Source organism: Ambystoma mexicanum, chromosome 10 (assembly GCF_040938575.1).
Source record: "Ambystoma mexicanum isolate Mex_15411 chromosome 10, UKY_AmexF1_1, whole genome shotgun sequence".
Taxonomy (NCBI): domain Eukaryota; kingdom Metazoa; phylum Chordata; class Amphibia; order Caudata; family Ambystomatidae; genus Ambystoma; species Ambystoma mexicanum.
The window spans coordinates 1,119,956,775-1,119,976,124 of NC_090932.1; the positions used below are offsets into that span (position 1 = coordinate 1,119,956,775).

At 50.7% G+C, this 19,350-nt stretch overlaps 1 protein-coding gene across 21 annotated transcripts in view; it reads left to right on the plus strand.

The window, feature by feature from the left end:
- The window catches only part of CAMK2B (calcium/calmodulin dependent protein kinase II beta), a 1,630,344-nt gene that overhangs the window by 155,964 nt on the left and 1,455,030 nt on the right, over positions 1-19,350 (plus strand). The window lies entirely within an intron of this gene.

A 19,350-nucleotide genomic window follows, 5' to 3' on the forward strand; every position in this document is an offset into this window, starting at 1 on the left:
GTACCACCTCTGATAGACGGTAGGCTCTGCCACTTTGGCCAGGAACGGTGGCGCCCAAATACAACTCAACGGAGAGGGCCAGGTTGTGAGCCATCTGTAGTAGCTCCCTTCCTTCCAGACGAACCATAGAACCCCCAGTACCGGGTGGTCCAGAACCAGCCTGAGGATACTTGCTCTCGGGACCCATAACCACTCGTCGAGCGTGACCGGGGCGAGTAGCCTATTACCCAGTGCCACCCATTGCTTTTCTGACCCAGGGTTGAAGTGGTCAACCAGAATCCTCAACTGGGAAGCCCTGTAGTATGTGTCAAAATCTGGGAATCCCACCCCTCTGTCTTCCTTGGGCCTCGTTAGGACATCGTAGGAGATCCTATGTTTCTTTCCCACCCAGAGGAACCTGAGCAGGGTGCGTTTCATTGAATGTAGGAACGTGGTAGGCACCTGAGTGGGGAGCATCTGGAAGAGGAACAGAAATTTGGGAAGTACCACCATTTTGATCAGGTTGAGTCGTGCCATCCATGAGAACCCCGAGACCGCCCACCTCTCTATACCTCTCTTGACCTTTGTCCACAAAGGGGTGAAGTTGCTCGGGAAGAGGTCCGTTGGGTTAGGTGTGATTTGGATTCCCAGGTGCCAAGATATAATGGTAGAAGGGTTGAGTAAAAAATAATTCTGTGTTTAATAGAAAATGAGAAAGGACAACATGAACAAAAGGTCTTACCATTGCACCATAGGACCAGGTGAGGGAAAAGCAGGATGAAAGAGGAACTGAGGGAGATGGTTACCAGTGGAAAGTCTGAGTTCGCATGAAGCAATGATCCACCTAGCACCCGCCGGAACGAGGACGCCTAATGTTGTTCCAGGAATACCTTCAAGTCCCATCAAGCATGTTCCACTTCCACCTAACACCCGCCGGAACGAAGACGCCTAACGTTGTTCCGAAAATGACTTCAAGTCCCAGCAAGCACGTGGTGCCCACCGGAATGCGGGCGTTTGGTAGTTCTTGTAAACGTAGAAATCAGTAGAGCCGAAGGCAGCAGGTAAGTTCGTGAGAGCGTGAGTTTGTATGTAGGATTAGAATGGTCAAGAGTTCCGAGTCGGTTACCGTGCGGGCAGCAGAAGTACCGCTTCAGTAGGCGGAGCAAGTCGTGAGAGATCCGGGTTGGCAACAAGTTAATCAAGCAGCAGGTAAGGGTAGACAATGTAGTTCCGTGAACAGTTCCGAGTCGATAACTTGCGTGCAGAAGAAGCACGATCAAGCAGGAGAGAGAAGGTTGTGGACGGTCCGAGTCGGCAGCAGGATTTCCAGGCAGCAGGTAAAGGGCAAGATGAAGGAGTTCCGTGAAACGTAACCAGTTTCAAAAAGCAGAGAGCAAAACAAGGCAAGATAGCAAGGTTGTAGAATACAAATTCAGAAGCAGGGAAACAAGGAAAAGGTGAAGCATAAGTAGGGAGGCAGTCACGTGATACCATGAACAAGACTAACGTGTGAAAACACGTGACTGCAGGGACGCTGAAGGAGCGCGTCTCGAAGGTAACAACCAATGCCGTTTCTGAAGTAAATGGCGGCTGTTCATAGGTGCCAATGAGTTTTGTGAAGTACGAGACAGACTTCTAACCAATAGGAAGCTATGGATGGGATGTTTAATCTGAAAGCAGGGCCTAGTTCTATGTGACCTTATGGAAATGGGTCGATTACCAGGGCGTTTCCTGACAACATCCTCCCCCAATGAAGACCTCCCCGCTTCCGAGGCAAGGAACCGAGACATGAGACGGGGGGCGTGAATATTGGAAGCGGGTTCCCATGTCTGATCAGCCGGGCCGTGGCCCTTCCAGTCTATCAGAAACAGCCGAGTACCCCTGGAGAGCTTGGAGTCCAGTATAGCATTGACTTCGTACTCCTCCAAACCCTGAACCATAACAGGAGGTGGATGGACGGGCAGCCTAGTAGTACTAGCACATGGCTTGAGCAATGCCACACAAAAAACTGGGTGGATTTTCCATGATTTAGGTAACTCTAGTTTGACCGCCACGGGATTAATCACTGCGGCAACCGGGAATGGGCTTTTGAAGCGAGCCAATAATGATTTATGACCCGGAATGCAGAGGTTCTTTGTGAACAACCACACCTTGGAACCAATGTCGTATGTGGGAGCATCCCGACGGTGATGGTCAGCATAGGTTTTAGCCTTTTCCTCGGCGTCTTTTAAATGGGTGCCCACTGCCGTATGCACAGCAGTGAGGTCCCTAAAACAGGCTTGAACAGCTGGGTTAGAGATGTCTAGGACTAGATCCCCTGGAATAGTCCGTGGGTGTTGACCCTACAAGGCATGGAATGGTGTGGTACCAATGGATGTGTGGAATGAGTTGTTGTAGGTGAATTCTGCATGGACAAGGACAGAGTACCAGGTCTCCTGGTATTGTAATATCAGACAACGCAGGTATTGTTCCAGCGTGGCGTTAAGGCGTTCAGTCTGTCCGTCGGTTTGGGGATGGTAGGCACTAGAATAGCGATCTTCTATTCCAATTGAGGAAGTAAGAGTTTTCCAAAAATGTGAGGTGAATTGTGTCCCGGGTCCGATACTATCACTTCGGGTAGGCCAAAAAACAGAAAACATTATGAAGGAATAGTTCCGCAAGGGCAGGAGCAGGAGACAATCCCTTCCAAGGGATAAATAGACCGACCTTTGTGAAATAGTCAATGACCACCCATATGGTGTCATACCCCATGACCAGAGGAAGCTCTACGATAAAATCCATAGAGATCATGGACCATGGACGTTCCAGGATCGGAAGAGGGTGTATCAACCCCATGGGTTTAGCTGTATTACCTTTACATTGAGCACATATAGAACAAGAGGTGATGTAAGAAGATACGTCCTGGTGCATAGAGGGCCACCAACACCAGCGTTATAACAACTCCAACGTTTTACGTAGTCCAAGATGAGCAGCCACTAATGAATCATGACACCATTGCAAGGCCATGTGTCTTGTAACAGTATCGGGTATGTAGATGCGCCCTTGTACGTATGGGAGCTGTTTGATTATCTCCATGTTGAAATCTTGAATCTCTTTAGGAGATTTAGCCACCCACTCCTGTACCAAGGACTTGAGTGTTGGCTGCAAGGTGCATGAACAGACCACTTGGTTTTTAAGGAGCAAGGTGCCATCCCAAGAGTGTGGGGGGAACCATGAACCCGAGAGAGAGCGCATCTCCCTTCGAGTTCAAGCGCCCAGGCTGGTAGGTTAACACAAAATTGTACATGGAGAAAAACTTGTGCCATCTGGCATGACGAGCGGTGGTACATTTCAATGATTGTAAAGCTAGGAGATTGCAGTGATCGGTGTACACTTGAACGGGAGAGATGGTACCCAGGAGAGGATGTCTCCAAGCTATGAATGCGTCTCGAACCGCTAACAACTCGCGTTCAGTTACCATGTAGTTTTGTTCGTACGGTGTAAGCTTCCGAGAATGGTAGGCCACAAGGTGTAATAACCCAGTGTCATTGCAAATCTGACAAAGAACCACCCCAACCGCAACCTCTGAGGCATCGGCCTCCACGTAAAACAGAAGTTTAGGGTCTGGATGTTGGAGGACTGGTGCAGTCGTGAAGGCCACTTTTAAAGCCTCAAACGTTAGTTGGGCCTGGGATGTCCATTCAAACAGCCTTTTGCTACTGGTCAATGCTGTTAGAGGAGCAACAGTCTCTGAAAAGGACTGAATGAACCTCCGGTAGAAATTTGCGAAACCAAGGAATGATTGTAATGACTTGAGTGAGGTTGGGGTGGGCCAATCCAACACAGCCTTAACCTTCACGTTACTCATTTTGATTCCTTGATTAGTGAAATCGTAACCCAGGAATTCTACTTCCTGGACATGAAACAAACACTTGTCCAGATGTTCTCTTAATCTCTGTAAGACTGTAGAAACATGCTTAATGTGTTATGGATACGAAGTGGAGTAGATCAAGATATCATCTAGGTAAACCACAACAAAGCGGTCAAGCATATCACTCAGGATGTCATTTATGAATCTTTGAAACGTGGCTGGAGCATTGCAGAGTCCGAAGGGCATGACTAAATACTCAAACAACCCATACTTGGTTTTGAAGGCCGTTTTCCATTCATCCCCTTTTTTCATTCTAACAAGATTATAGGCACCTCTCAGGTCCAACTTTGTGAAGTATTCTGAGGTACCCAGTTGATCTAGTAGGACTGAAATGAGGGGTATCGGGTACTGGTTCCTAATGGTTACGGCATTGAGTTCTCTATAGTCGATGCATGGACGAAGGTTCCCCTCTTTCTTAGGCACAAAGAATAGGGGTGACGCTGCTGGAGACTGGGATGGACGTATGAACCCATTTTTTAAGGCCGTGCCAAGATATTCTTTAAGAATTACATTCTGCCATTGTGTCAGAGAATACATCCGTCCAGATGGAATCCTGGCACCTTCCACGATATCGATGGGACAATCATAGGGGCGGTGCAGTGGTAGTTTCTCCGCCTCCACCTTATCAAAAACATCCCGGAATTGTTCATATTCCTTGGGCAACATAACAGAAGAAACCACCCCTATTAGCGCAATGGAGTCCAATAGCGGGAGGCAAGGACTGGTCATCTCAGAGAAACAGTGACTGGTATAATGACTAGAGGTAAACTTGACCACACCAGTTTGCCAGTTGACCACAGGGTTGTGCAACACCAACCAGGGTAGCCCTAGGATGAGCTTGAATTGTGGTGCTGCAATCACATCGAAGTGTATCTCTTCTGTATGTCCGGAAGTGAGGGTCATAACGAGCGTGGCGGTGCGTTCTGTGACCAAGCCGGATACTAGCATGGTACCGTCCACCGCACTAACCAGCTCAGGATGATCCTTGCGGATGACAAGGATGTTCAAGTCATGAACATATTGGGCATCAACATAATTCCCGGTAGCTCCGGAATCAAGGACAGCCTGCACCTCCCAGGAACTCCCAGATGGAACAGTCAATTGAGCATGGATAACATAAGGCACCGATAAGCAGGAACCCGGAGAAACCTTGCTCGAGATAGGGGTTTCTTCTAATGTCGGGCTCTGGCATTTCCCTGTTTCTTGGGTTTCTTAGTACACTCACGAAGGAAATGCTCAGCAGAACCGCAATAGAAACATAGGTTGTTTTTTCTGCGTTGTTCTCTTTCCTCAGAAGACAATGGACCCCTGACAGTCCCGATCTGCATGGGCTCCCCTTCGGCAACAGGTGAGGGCATGGCCATAGGAGGAGCGAGGAAAACACCTCTTCTTTCACCCTTCCTTTCTGTCCTCCGAGCGTCCAGCTGTAGGACCAGGTCCAATAGTGCGGGAAACATGGAAGCCACAACTGGTACAGTGGCTAGAACGTCCTTTAGTGAATCTGATAGGCCTTTGTAGAACAAGGCCGCTTTCTTCTCCTCTGGCCATCCTGTCTCGGCGACCAATTGGTTGAAACGAGCGAGATATGACAGTAGAGGAGTGTCCTTTTGCTGCAAAGACAAGAATTCCAGATCATTGGCTTTTATATCTGGTATCGAACACTCTTGACATGGCCGTAATCAAGGCATCGCAATCGTGAAGCAAGTGGCTCTCTTGTTCCAATAAACGATTCGCCCAAACAGCCGACGTACCACCCAAGTAAGATAGCACAAAAGCTGACTTAGTGGTGGAGTCCGGAAACGAGGATGGCCGGCATAGAAAATGCAATTTGCATTGATTGATAAAGGTACAGTATTGTTTTGGGTCCCCATGGAAGCGTTCAGGCGGGGCGACAGGAAACTGGGCCGCCATGAAAACGGGACCTCCCTCCTGTCTCGGGGATGACCCAGTAGGGGCAGCCATCACGGGTGCAGCCGTACCCGAAGTGCTGGCTCCCGAGGGTTGCATACTGGCGCGGAACTCTTGTAAATTCCGTTGAGTGGCCTCTTGAGCGGCTGTCATATCAGCCCTAAGATCTGCCACTATCTGGCCCAGAGTGGTCAGTGGGTCGGTGGAAACGTCCATTAATGAGAGGCTCCTGAATATGTCAGAGCTCTGAAGAATCCCTGGTGGGAGCTCTGTTCCAGCAGTTGAACTCTTCGTGTAGCCGACGAGTTCTTTCTGCCAATGCACCCCTCAGTGATGTTAATTGACCCAAAAATGGATGGACGTCACAGGATACCGCTGACCTGCAAGGGAAAGATAAGATTAGTACCAAGTTTAACACAGAAGTAGCTAATAACCAAGACCGCAAATAAGTACCTTGTTAAGAGAATCAACCCCCCAACACAAGGTCACTGTTTCTGATCTGAGTATGGACGATCCTATAACAAGATATAATGGTAGAAGGGTTGAGTAACCAATAATTCTGTGCTTAATAGAAAATGAGAAAGGACAACATGAACAAAAGGTCTTACCATTGCACCATAGGACCAGGGAAGGGAAAAACAGGATGAAAGAGGAACTGAGGTAGATGATTACCAGTGGAAAGTCTGAGTTCACATGAAGCAATGCTCCACCTAGCACCCAACGGAACGAGGACGCCTAATGTTGTTCCAGGAATACCTCCAAGTCCCAGCAAGGACGTTCCACTTCCACCTAACACCCGCCGGAACAAGGACGCCTCATGTTGTTCCGAAAGTGACTCCAAGTCCGAGCAAGCACATGGCGCCCACCGGAATGCAGGCGTTTGGCAGTTCTTGTAAACGTAGAAATCAGTAGAGTCGAAGGCAGCAGGTAAGTTCGTGAGAGCGTGAGTTTGGATGTAGGATTAGAATGGTCAAGAGTTCCGAGTTGGTTACCGTGCGGGCAGCAGAAGTACCGTTTCAGTAGGCGGAGCAAGTCGTGAGAGATCCGGGTCGGCAACAAGTTAATCAAGCAGCAGGTAAGGGCAGACAATGTAGTTCCGTGAACAGTTCCGAGTCGATAACTTGCGTGCAGAAGAAGCACGATCCAGCAGGAGAGAGAAGATCGTGGACGGTCCGAGTCGGCAGCAGGATTTCCAGGCAGCAGGTAGGGGGCAAGACGAAGGAGTTCCGTGAAACGTAACCAGGTTCAAAAAGCAGAGAGCAAAACAAGGCAAGGTAGCAAGGCTGTAGAATACAAATTCAGAAGCAGGGAAACAAGGAAAAGGTGGACCATAAGTAGGGAGGCAGTCACGTGATACCATGAACAAGACTAACGTGTGAAAACACGTGACTGCAGGAACGCTGAAGGAGCGCGTCTCCAAGGTAATGACCAACGCCGTTTCTGAAGTAAACGGCGGCTGTTCATAGGTGCCAATGAGTTTTGTGAAGTACGAGACAGACTTCTAACCAATCGGAAGCTATGGATGGGGTGTTTAATCCGAAAGCATGGCCTAGTTCTGTGTGACCTTATGGAAATGGGTCGATTACCAGGGCGTTTCCTGACAACTGAGCTCCTAAGGTACCAGAACTTTGATACCGTATTACTGTACTGAAAAATTTAGTATTGTCTAAAGGTCACATGAGAACTGACTGATTTACCCCTTCTGCCTGGTCCTAAACTTCCTACAAATGTTTGCAAATGTTTGAAAACAGCGTTGCCCATTAGGTTTCAAAACAAAGTCAGATTTGAGAGGGACCATTACTTGCTTGGTTCTGTCATATCCACATGATTGCTTTAGTATGAGTTACCTCAGCGCACCCTTAATGAAAGACAGAGCAGCAGCTGTGTCAGGATGTGGCGCACAGCTGTGGCTTAGTCTAGTGCAGTCTAGGCTCCCTACACTAGGGACCCATATGTGCTTTTCTGATCCGATGCCAATTTGATCACATTGCTCCGGTTCTTATCTCCCTTCACTGGCTGACCATCTTCGAATTGCGTTTAAATTATGGTGCATAACATTCAAGGCTTTGACCCTGCAGCAGGCATCATATTTAGCTGATACCTCAGGTGGCTTTAAGGTCAGGAAAGGTGCAGCCTTGTTACAGTTGGAAAACCCCTTATTTTAAAATACCTCTTTCTTGTTAAAGACTATGGGCCTCATCACGAGTCTGGCGGTAACTCTTAAATGCGGCGGTAGCGCTATTACCGCCGCATTTAAGGGACCACCAGATCATGGCTTTTGCGGATTTCCCCCCAGCTCAGAGCTGGGGGGAAATCCGCAGCAAATTTGCCGATTTTCGGCGCACTTACCACCATAGGGAAATCCGTTGGCGGTAATAGCGCGAATTTTCCCCATTGGGCCCAATCGGGAATGAGGAATTCCCGAATGGGCCCAATGGGGAATGGGCAATAACCCTTCTGCCAAACCCGTGATCCGGCGCTAATAGCGCCAGGGATTTGGTGGTAGGGCTATTAGCGCTGGCGCTTATAGCACCGCCGTTACCGCCCAACTCGTGATGAGGCCCTATCTCGGCCTCAGCACCATCGGCTTAGGAATGCCCTGATACTCATCCCAAGCTTCTCTACATTTCGTCACAGTCCCAGAATGCGTTCGTCCAGTCTTGAACCCTCCTATGGACTTTGGCTGTGCTTTTGATTGTATTAATGATGAGTACCCAGTGTGGGTCAATGAGCTTGTAACAAAGCAAGCTCATTGGCCCTTGCATGGGTGTTTCCTGGCCTACAAAGACTTACCTGACGAGGGATGCGCGTAGCGTCCCTCGCAGTTCCTTTTCTTTCTCCCGTCAGCCTGCCATGCAAAGGGAGAAGGGACTATGATAGTCCCTTCTCCCTTTCCATGGCGGCCATTTTGTTTGTATATGTTTTTTTCCATTTGTTTTAATGGCCACCATGGAAAGGTAGAAGGGACTACATGCAGTCCATTGTCCCCGATCCCTGGGAGCCATTTATTTACCTTTTTTTTCTGGAGTCGAGAAACGGTTGCAGCACGTTTTCTCAACTCATGAAAAATTGCTATTAGTACGCCGGTACGATGTGCTGGGGTACTAATAGCAATAGAACCCTCAACGGGGGGGCATTGCCGGTTGCGTCATTCCCCCAGAATACGTTAAAGACCTTGCTTTGCTCGGCTTCTATCTCCCTGGGGGCATTACCCTACTAGTAATGACCACCACCTCGGGTTCTATTGCTTAATTATAATATTTATGTTCCTGTTTTTCTTTTTCATTTCAATTTGCTTCCCGTGTTTTTTGTTTTGTGTTGTTTCTCTCACTCGCAGCGCTCCATAGCCCTTTGGAGCCATGTGTGCGGTTAATCGAATGTTAACAATAAAACAAACATCTGAGAAGCTGTCTCACTCTTCCATCTTGATGTCCAATTCTTTCCTCAATCTGTGCAGGGCAGCAACCAAACCAACCCTCTGTACATAAAAAGTGCAAGAGAGAGGCGTTCAGTTTCATGGTTAGAAAACTTCACGTACATTAGTCAGGGAGTGCCCACAAAGCTCCAATAAACCATTATAAATGTACGCCCTAGTACCTAGCTGCCTGTATCATCCCCATGCACATGACCCATCCGAATATAGTTTGTGATCAATAGTGGAAAACACGCAGTTTGGAAATATCTTCTCAAGTTTGCTGCCAATGAAAATCGCAAATGCTGCCTGAATCATTGCAATGGAAAGATTTGAAATGCCCTACTCTTGGTACAGCTGTCCAATTGATGTAATAGACAGTCTGTCATTTTAGTGGGATAAGAAATCAGGGGGGGCCTAAGTAATATTTAGCATGGTCCAAGAATCGCAAATTGCTAAGGAAACTTTACAAGGCAAGTGGTTTATGTACTAAACGAGTGTCCAAACATGCACGGTTGATTCCTCCTACCTGGCATGAAAGAGAGCAACATCTTTTTTTTAAAGGTGGGTTGAATATAAGACAATTATTCCACTGTCAAAAAAAAATCAATTAAAATACAAACATTGAAATATAAAATGAAATCAAACAAATGAAGATAGGTCAAAGCAGGTTCCAATCTCCCAGTACTTTTTTTTTAAATATCATTTTTATTGGCATTTTTGGGTTATTACAACAAACATATAATTTAATTCGATTCCATTCCCATAAAGAACGTTCAGTCAATGACCCTTCCCCCTCCCACCCCCCATCGCCAGTGAACAGGTATTGATTTCAAACTTGTCTTGCAGGTCGCATTGGGCATTTTTAAGTTCGGACTGTCGAATAGTCTGGTGCACACATAGTCTAGAGCTCAACTTAGTGGTGCCCCATGAGGGGGCGCGTGCCTCGTACAATTGGTACCTATAAAGACCCCAAACTCCTCCTGACCTGGAACCTGGACAAGTCAGCGGATCAAGGGCACACCCCTCAGGTCGGGCGTTCGTATTTTTCAAAGAAGGGGAGCCAGAGTTCCTCAATGTTAGATCTGCATTCATCCAGGACATGGGTTAGGAACTCCATGTCGTATATCGCCTGAACCTTTACAACCCATTCCTTCTCCTCGGGCATGTGCGGGTTCTTCCATTTCTGGGCCAAGCAGCTCCTGGCCGCCACAAGCATGACCTGTAGCATGTCGCCCTAGGTGTCCTCCTGGTCATCTCCCACCTCGATGCCAAAGAGAAGCAACCAGGGGCACAGGGGTCTAGTGACTCCATCCACCCCCCTGATCCAGGACAAGACCTTTCCCCAATATGACTGCACCCTTGGACAAGACCACCACATGTGCATGTAGTCCCCTTTTTCCTTTTGACATTTCCAACAGTGAGGGCCGTAGCCCGGGTTAATTCTGGTTATCAACTGTGGGGGGTAGTGCCATCTGTGTAAAACCTTTAGAGCTTGGTGTCTGTACTGGGGGGAGGTCGATGAGCGGTGGGCCCGGATGCACATTTTAGTCCACCTCTTGTCATCTATTGCCATGCCCAGGTCTTTTTCCCATTGTGTCCGTGCTGGCGGGGGATCCCTTGGTATCGAGAGCAAGAGGAGCTTGTACAAACGGGATATGACCCCCTTGGAACCTCGAGTGGAGATGATCAGTTTCTCGAAGTCAGTGAGGTCCCTCCTGAGGGTGTCTCCCCATGAGGGTTCGGAGGGAACTCCCTTCAGTTGAAGGTAGCGGAAAGGTGACAGCTTGCCCAGCCCTAGGGCTTCCTCAAGATCTAGAAGGGGCATGAAGGACCATCCCACCCACAAGTGGCAGGCCCTAACGAGGCCCGCCTCGTACCACCTCTGATAGACGGTAGGCTCTGCCACTTTGGCCAGGAACGGTGGCGCCCAAATACAACTCAACGGAGAGGGCCAGGTTGTGAGCCATCTGTAGTAGCTCCCTTCCTTCCAGGCGGACCATAGAACCCCCAGTACCGGGTGGTCCAGAACCAGCCTGAGGATACTTGCTCTCGGGACCCATAACCACTCGTCGAGCGTGACCGGGGCGAGTAGCCTATTAGCCAGTGCCACCCATTGCTTTTCTGACCCAGGGTTGAAGTGGTCAACCAGAATCCTCAACTGGGAAGCCCTGTAGTATGTGTCAAAATCTGGGAATCCCACCCCTCTGTCTTCCTTGGGCCTCGTTAGGACATCGTAGGAGATCCTATGTTTCTTTCCCACCCAGAGGAACCTGAGCAGGGTGCGTTTCATTGAATGTAGGAACGTGGTAGGCACCTGAGTGGGGAGCATCTGGAAGAGGAACAGAAATTTGGGAAGTACCACCATTTTGATCAGGTTGAGTCGTGCCATCCATGAGAACCCCGAGACCGCCCACCTCTCTATACCTCTCTTGACCTTTGTCCACAAAGGGGTGAAGTTGCTCGGGAAGAGGTCCGTTGGGTTAGGTGTGATTTGGATTCCCAGGTGTCGGAACCCCTCTCTCTGCAACTGGAAGGGGAGACCCTCCACGTACTCCTTCTCGGTTTCCGGCAGTCGACCCCCTATGAAAGTCACCGATTTGCCTAGGTTAACCTTGTACCCCGAAAGGTCCCCATAGCGCTCCAATGCCTGCAACACATGAGGGATCGTCTGTGACGGTTTAGTGACATAGAGGAGAGCATCATCGGCGAACAAGCTGATCTTACAGTGGGAGCGGCCCATCTGAACTCCAGTGATAGCCTCATTGTTGCGCACCGAGATCGGCCAGGGTTCCATGACGAGGGCGCATATCAGGGGGGATAGTGGACAGCCCTGTCTCGTTCCTCGCCCCAAGGTGAAGGCCTCTGATTCCATCCCATTGGCAGCCACCCCGACCGTGGGGGCGGAGTATAGTGCCGCCATCCATCCCACCACCTCTGGCCCATCCCTATTGCCGAGAGAACCTTCCCCATGAAAGCCCAACTCACCCTATCGAAGGCCTTTTCTGCGTCCAGGGACAGCAGCAGGACCCCCCTCGTCCCAGGTTTCCCTTGAATGTAGCACATGGAGGGTTTTGCGCATGCTCTCCGAGGCTTGTCTATTTAGTATGAAGCCCGTCTGATCTGGGTGAACCAGGCGGGGCAGACATTTCTCCAGGCGAGTGGCCAGGATCCTGGCAAAGATTTTAGCATCAAGGTTCAAGAGGGAGATGGGTCTATAGGAGCTGCACTCTGTCAGATCTTTTCCTGAAATGTGGGGGGATCGTCTCTTTGTTTCGGATTTGGTTGAACAGTTTGGCCAAGGGCTCCATCAATATGGGCTGGAATTGTTTGTAGAAATCAGCCGTGTACCCATCTCCCCCCGGGGTCTTCCCTGCTTTAAGTCTCTTGATGGCTGCCTCCACCTCCTCCACCACTATGTCCCCCTCAAGATCTTGCAATTCAGCCTCCGTTAAGCGGGGGTAGCTGGTGTTCCTCCAGTTATGCCTGGATCTCCCCCAATGATTCCCCCCCCTGTTTTGCGTACAGGTCCCTATAAAAGTTTGCAAAGGAGCCCACTATCTCTGCCTTTTTATTGAGGACCTTACCCTCCCCGTCTTTAATAGGTCCGACCCTCCTCTCCAGTCTACAACCCCTGGCTCTACGTGCCAGTAATGTCCCCACCCTGTCTCCCTTTTCGTAGTACCTTTGTCGCGTGTATCTCAGTTTCTTGACCACCTCCCCTATGAGGACCGTGTGTAGGGCCTGGCGCTTCTCTCGCAATTCCGATAGGAGGGACTCTCTGTCAGCCCCCTCCTGGGTAAGCCTGCCCCTTAAGTTCCGTCCGTATCCTGGCCTCAATGAGCCCTCTTTCCCGCTTGCGCCTGGAACCCTCAGCTATGAGGAGACCACGAAAGGTGGCCTTCGCCGCCTCCCACACTGTCACCATATCTGTCTCCCCATTGTCATTCGTCTCAAAGTACGCCACCATTTCGCCTCTCAGGAAGTCCCTAAAGACCGGATCCCTCAGAAGTGTGTCGTTGCACCACCAGCGGGCTGATCTGGGGGACAGGGGGAGCGACCAGTCCGCCACAAGAAGCTCATGGTCAGACCACGTTATTGACTCAACCCTTGGGGCTGTAGCTACCCCACTCCCCTCTTTAGAAGTTACAAGGAAGTTGATTCTGCTGTAGGTGTGGTGTGGGGGGAGAAGAATGTGTATCCCCCGGGTTTCGGGTGTGCCACTCGCCAGACGTCCTCCCAGTAATGTTCCCTCAGAAGGGTCTGCATCGTTAGGTTATCTTTAGTTGTCCCTTTCGGTTCAGCCGCTCTTGCCGTCCACCAGTCTAGCCTGGGGTCTATTATAAGATTGAAGTCGCCCCCCAGTATCATGGCCCCTTCAGCCCATTGGTCCATTACCCCCAGGATTAGGGTCAAAAACCCTATCTGACCTGAGTTGGGAGCATAGAGGTTGGCCAGGGTTATGCGCTCCCCTTCATAGGTACCCTTAATCCCCAGGAACCTCCCCTCAAAGCCTCTTTTGGTTTCAATGTTAGCAAGGTGGAATGTTTTGCTCAAGAGGATCCCCACCCCTTCCTTCTTCGAACCTCTGTGAGAGGCCCAGAAATTGTCTCCAATTTCCCTCCCCCTGATGGGTGATTCCCTGCCCTGTCTGTAGTGGGTTTCTTGGAGGAACAGCACCATTAGTTGTTGTTTGCGGAACATGTTACTGGTCATTGAACTCTTGTTTTGAGAGTTGAGGCACTTGACATTGAGTGTGCCTATCTTGCCTTCAACCATTTTTGTCTAGGGAGTCCATCTCTATCCTCACCGTAATGTAATGCTTATGTGCGGCCTGCTGTAAAGTAGAAGGTTCTTGTTCGATCTGGCTAATCCTCCCACCCCTCCCATAGACCCCTCTAGGTGATACCGTTTTGGCCTTTATGGTGGTCATTCTCCCCCCCACCCTCCTGTCCCTTTCCCCCACACCCCTCCCCTCCATCGTGAGGCGTTCGTCCATGTTCCCGATATCCTTCGGGGACGGTCAACGAACCACCAAGGACTCTACCCCAGCCCTGGCTAGTGTAAATGCGACGATAACCCATGCCCTTCTTTTCAGAATGTACGTGTATGAACCTTTAAACAAATATGTGGGGCGTGACCTTGCATTCGAGGTCCCCCACCTCCCCCTGTGTCCTCAGGCACGGACCCCTTGTGCGGGTCCGTCGAACAAGTCAATAAAGATTGTGAAAGAACAGTAACCAGACCCAAAACCCTGCGGGCCCAACTTGGCGCCAACGTGGCGCTCCTCCATGTGACCCCCGGTCACCGGCCCTACAGAGCCATCGGCGTAACACCCAGTGGCCTTAGTCACTGGGAAATCTCATGCTCATGTGATGAAGTGATGTTGCTGTCACTTCAGATGATCCTCAGAGGCTGATGATGAGTGCCTGGTTTTTTGGAACTTGCGAGCCCCCTTGACATGGTCTTGCCAATGGGTTGCCCAAGTCTGTCGGGGCCCCGTGGGGGGTCCCTGGTCTCTCCCCCTGGTCCGCCGGATGGCCCGGAACAGTCGCCCACCAGATCACCAGTGGCCCGCTGAATGTCTTCTTCCGTCACCAGGTGGTGTCTTTCCCCCGACTACTCGAATGCCAAGTAGAAGGGGTGCCCCCAGCGATACCTGACCCCCCTTACCCTGCAACCATCTCATAAGGGCACCGCATTTCTTTCTCATTGCGAGGGTGAGGGCTGAGAGGTCCTGGTAGATTGCCACCTTAGAGTCTCCATATTGGATATCACCAAAGTTCCTTGCTTTCTCCAGGATCCTGGCTTTGTCCTTGTAATAATGCAGTCGGGCCAGCACCGACCTCGGGCCCCTGCCTCCTCCACCAGCGCGGTGCACCCTGTCGAGCTTAATCTCGGTGTTGGCCTCTGCCCCCATGACGATTCTTTTGATATCCTGAACCTTGCCTTCCAGTCCCTGTGGGCTCTCCCCTTCCGAGTCCACTAGGCCGAAAATATGAAAATTGTTCCTCCTTTCCCTGTTTTCCATGTCATCCACCTTGAACCGTAATTCCTCCTCCCGACGGTGCACCTCTTGAAACCTGGCCTCCATTTGCGTCTCGAGGATCGCCGTAGAGAGCCGGTTGTTCTCGACTCCCTCCACGCGGTCCTCCAGAGTGGTGACTTTAGTGGTAAGGTCAGCCATATCGGTCCGAATCCCACGAATATCCTCCAAGATCATCTGGATAATATTTTGGATGGCTCCCAGGTCGGGGGGCAGCACTGATGGGCACCCGGCAGCCATTTTGTCCCCTCTGGCCGCAAATTGGTACTTGGAAAGGCCCTCTTTCCAACTCATGGGGTGCTAGTTGCGGCAGAGTGTGACAACTGTCCACCGTGGGGCCCAGAGCTGCGGTGGGACTCATGTAGGAGGAGAAACCGGAGCTATCCACGGTGGGGAGGTGCCTTTGGAATGACTATCTATGGATGTGCTGGCCAAGTAACTCTAGGGCTTCAGCACCAGTGGGAGAGCGGGTTTATCCCCCCACCCGTGGTTAGGGAAACCACTAGATGGCTGGTCGTGGTCGGTGGGGAGCGGATGTCCTCTGTGGTGGGGTATGGGGGGGCCCTTTAATTTCGCGGCGCTCGTGGGGGCTAGTTCAAAAAGTCCTGGCCCAAGGGCCTCTCACCTGGAACGTACCGCCTCCAATGCCCCCCAGTCGGATGTAGTATGAGCACGCTCCCGTGACAGCCCAGACTGGGGAGCTCTGGTGTGAAGGTAGGCGGGTCCGTCCAACTCCGCCTGTGGATAAGTGGTGTGTCGGGGTGTTTTGATTCTCGCTGGGGCGGTTAGGGTCCGTGTTCAGCTCCTCAGGCGTCTCTGTTCAGTGTCGGGCGTGTCCTCGCGTCAGCCCCGCACCGCTTCGCATGGGCCTGGGAGCGGTGAGCCAGAGGCCTCGGGGCAAGGGAGGACCACTCTGATGAATTCCGACGGGGGGGGCCCTGGGCCGCCAGGCACTCCTCAGCGCGGCTCGGGCGCTAGCAACCTGGTGGGCAGACCCTCCAGGGTCCTCTGCCCTTAGCTTCTCCTCGCTCCAGGTGGATACACCCCGCAGGTGGCCGCAGTGTTTCCCCGCTCCTGCTCTCTGCTGCGGCCTTGGCGTGCCTTGGCGTGCGCTGCCTGCTTGTTGCTTGGGACCGCGGGGGGAGGGGCCGCGGTGACTCCAGGCGGCCGAACTCAGCCCGTGGGTGTCGTAGAGACTCCTGGTTTGGACCCCCTGGGGGGCAAGGGTTCACACAGCCTTTTTTAAGGGGCTTGTGAGGGATGGGCTCCTTCTTCCTGCTCAACTCCGCAAGTTTCCCGGGGCTGAGTGTGGAGCTATCGGCTCAGGCGGCCATCTTTCCTGCACCCCCTGGTGGCCTCTCTCCAAGTACTTTTGAAGGAAATCCATGATTCTTATTTATTGATGTTATTGAATAATTCTAAAGACAAGACGTCAATACAGAAATATGGTGTAACAGCATCTACTGAGGAAGAGCATTAGCATTAGTGTCACTCATCACATTTTCATTGACCTTTAGCATAGGAAAAACAGATCAGGGAACCCTGGTCGAGCTCTGGCTCCAGGCAAATATGTGCACCTTGTCAGGGTTTAGACCTGCCCACCTAAAACCCAGACACTAAGTTGTAATTGCTGCTGTCTTGGTGGGTAAGGGGAATAATGTCCACTCTGCCCTTCAGCCCAGGGCCTGTTTGTGTGTAAAATAAATGCGAAAGTTCCTTCACTGGATGAGAATGGTTGAATGAATGGAGACAGGGAATGTCTGCATACTGGTACCATGAGGCAGGCAGACCTGCTAGGCAGAAACCGTGGTTTGAATGTCCATAGAAATTAAAGTTCCTTTATCTGAAGAGGTGAACCCCCCTCCCAGAAGAGTACAAGAGATAAAGTATGCCTCCCAGGAAAGGGCTAGAAAAAGGATATGTCAATGAGTAAATTAGTAGGTGGTAAGGGATTACCGGCACCAGTAAGGGCACCGGTGCTGGTAATCCCTTACCGCCCTACTACGAGGTCCCTTAGCGGGTCCCTTCCCTAGGCGTTATGGGAACTGAAGGGACGTCAGAGATATTAGCTCCATCCCCATTCCCATTGAGCCCTATGGGGGCTCAAATGGGAATGGGGAATGGTTCCCGGAATGGGGATTTACCAGGTCCTCCAAGGTCGAAAATGAACCGGTAAGTCCCTATTCCGGGAACACGGACCCGGAATGCGGTAAGGGGGTAGCCATGGCGCTAATAGCGCCATGGCTACCGCCTACCCTGTTATGCGGCCCATAGCCTTAAGTGGCCCGCCAGCCAGAACTAACAATGGCCTCAGCTTGGGCTTTGGGCCGTTAAAGGCCGTGTCTGCCCGACTGCCAGGGCATGAAAGCCATTCGCACCCTGGGGTTCGTCCGGGGTGTGAATGGGTTTCACAATTTTTCATCGGGAGATACACACTGCTTGCTCAGCCGCTCTCCTGATGAAAAATTAAAAACATATGGAAACGGGACTAAGGGCCTCATTACGAGTTGGGCGGTCTTCTGGTGGTAAATCCGCCAGAATAGCGCTCAACTGAATTACTGTTACCGCCACTTGGTTAGACGGAATTACCGCTGGATTACAAGTGGTAGTGTAAATCCTAATTTTTTATGAGTCCATAGGACTCTAGTTTTTTTTGGCAGAATTACCATGGCAGTAATTATACTGCAGGAATTATGCTGATTTTGCCGGCAGAGAGTGTGAGGATTCCAGGATGCTGGATGTAAATCCTCCATTCCAGGTCCATAGTCATAGTATGGCGTAGCGGAAACATTGGCAGTAATTCCATTACTGCCAATTCTTTCCCGCTCCGCCATACTTGTAATGAGGCCCCAAGTCTATTTTCCAAGTCTATGGTGGTGGCCCAACGGGAGGAGTGCCACTCCGGTCCTGCAGGTAAGTGGAGGGGATGGGGAGGCGAATCGGGTCATTTGGGGGAGGGGCAACAGGGAGAAACTCCCTGTTGCTTCCCCGCATTGAAAAAAAAAAGGCGCCACCTGTGGGAGTACCTCGAGTGGCTGGAACAGCAGGTGAGGATTGTGTATTCTTGCCCGCTGTTGCAGCCAGCTGATTGGCTGAGCGCCCTTCCCCGGGTGCAAATTTCTTTGTGCCTAGTATATACCAAGATATTTTAAGTTTTATAGGCTTCAAATCAAATAACACAATAATATAGCTCCTTTATGTGGCAAGTGATGATGATTCATTCCTCTGTTCTGAACATATCAGCACAGACGTGCAGGCAGAAACAAGGGTAGACACTGATGTATCTGTTACTTATATTGTCTTGTTGGGAGCTTAATTTTAGGAAGTAAACCATGCAGGTACGCAACTTAGCTGGATGGCTGTGTTAAAGCAAATGGAAGAGGGTTTGACAACGCTGAGATAAAGAAAAAGACAATGGGCCTCATTATAAGCATGGCGGTCCTGGTACTACGGTACCGGTAAGCATACGGTACCATAGTTCCCGGACCGCCATACTACGAGCTGTGCTCGCGGGAGCCTGTCAGCACGCCAGGTCTGACCTGGCAGGCAGACGGCACCCGCGAGCACAGCACGTCGGATGCACCGGAACCATTCTGAATGGTGCCGGTGCATCCGAGCTCCCCATTCCCATTCAGCCCTATGGGGCTGAAAGGGGATGGGGTGTCCCTTATTGCTGGCACCTGCAAATGGGCAATTACCGCGTCCGCCGAACTCGGCATGACACGGTTCTTGCCCATTTGCGGGTGGCGGTAAAAATGCAACTCCGAGGCAGTGCAGCGAAAGGAAGAGCTGATTTCAATATGTTTGAATAGGACACAGATCGGAGGGAAAGAAATGCCTATTATCGGTGGTGTGATGAGAAAGGAAAGGCAACGATGTGAGAAAAAGACCTGACACAAATGGGTGACTGGCAAGTAGAGAGGAAGAAAATAGAAACCGGTAGAAACTGTCAGGCCTTTACTTCATTCTGCACACATGCTAGGATCATGTTGATGTTATATGCAGCTCAGAAATAGGGACGGAACTGCTTTGAAAGCAGGCCCGGTGTTCTGTGGTGAGCAAAATAATGACTTTCATCTCTGTTCCCAATGCATG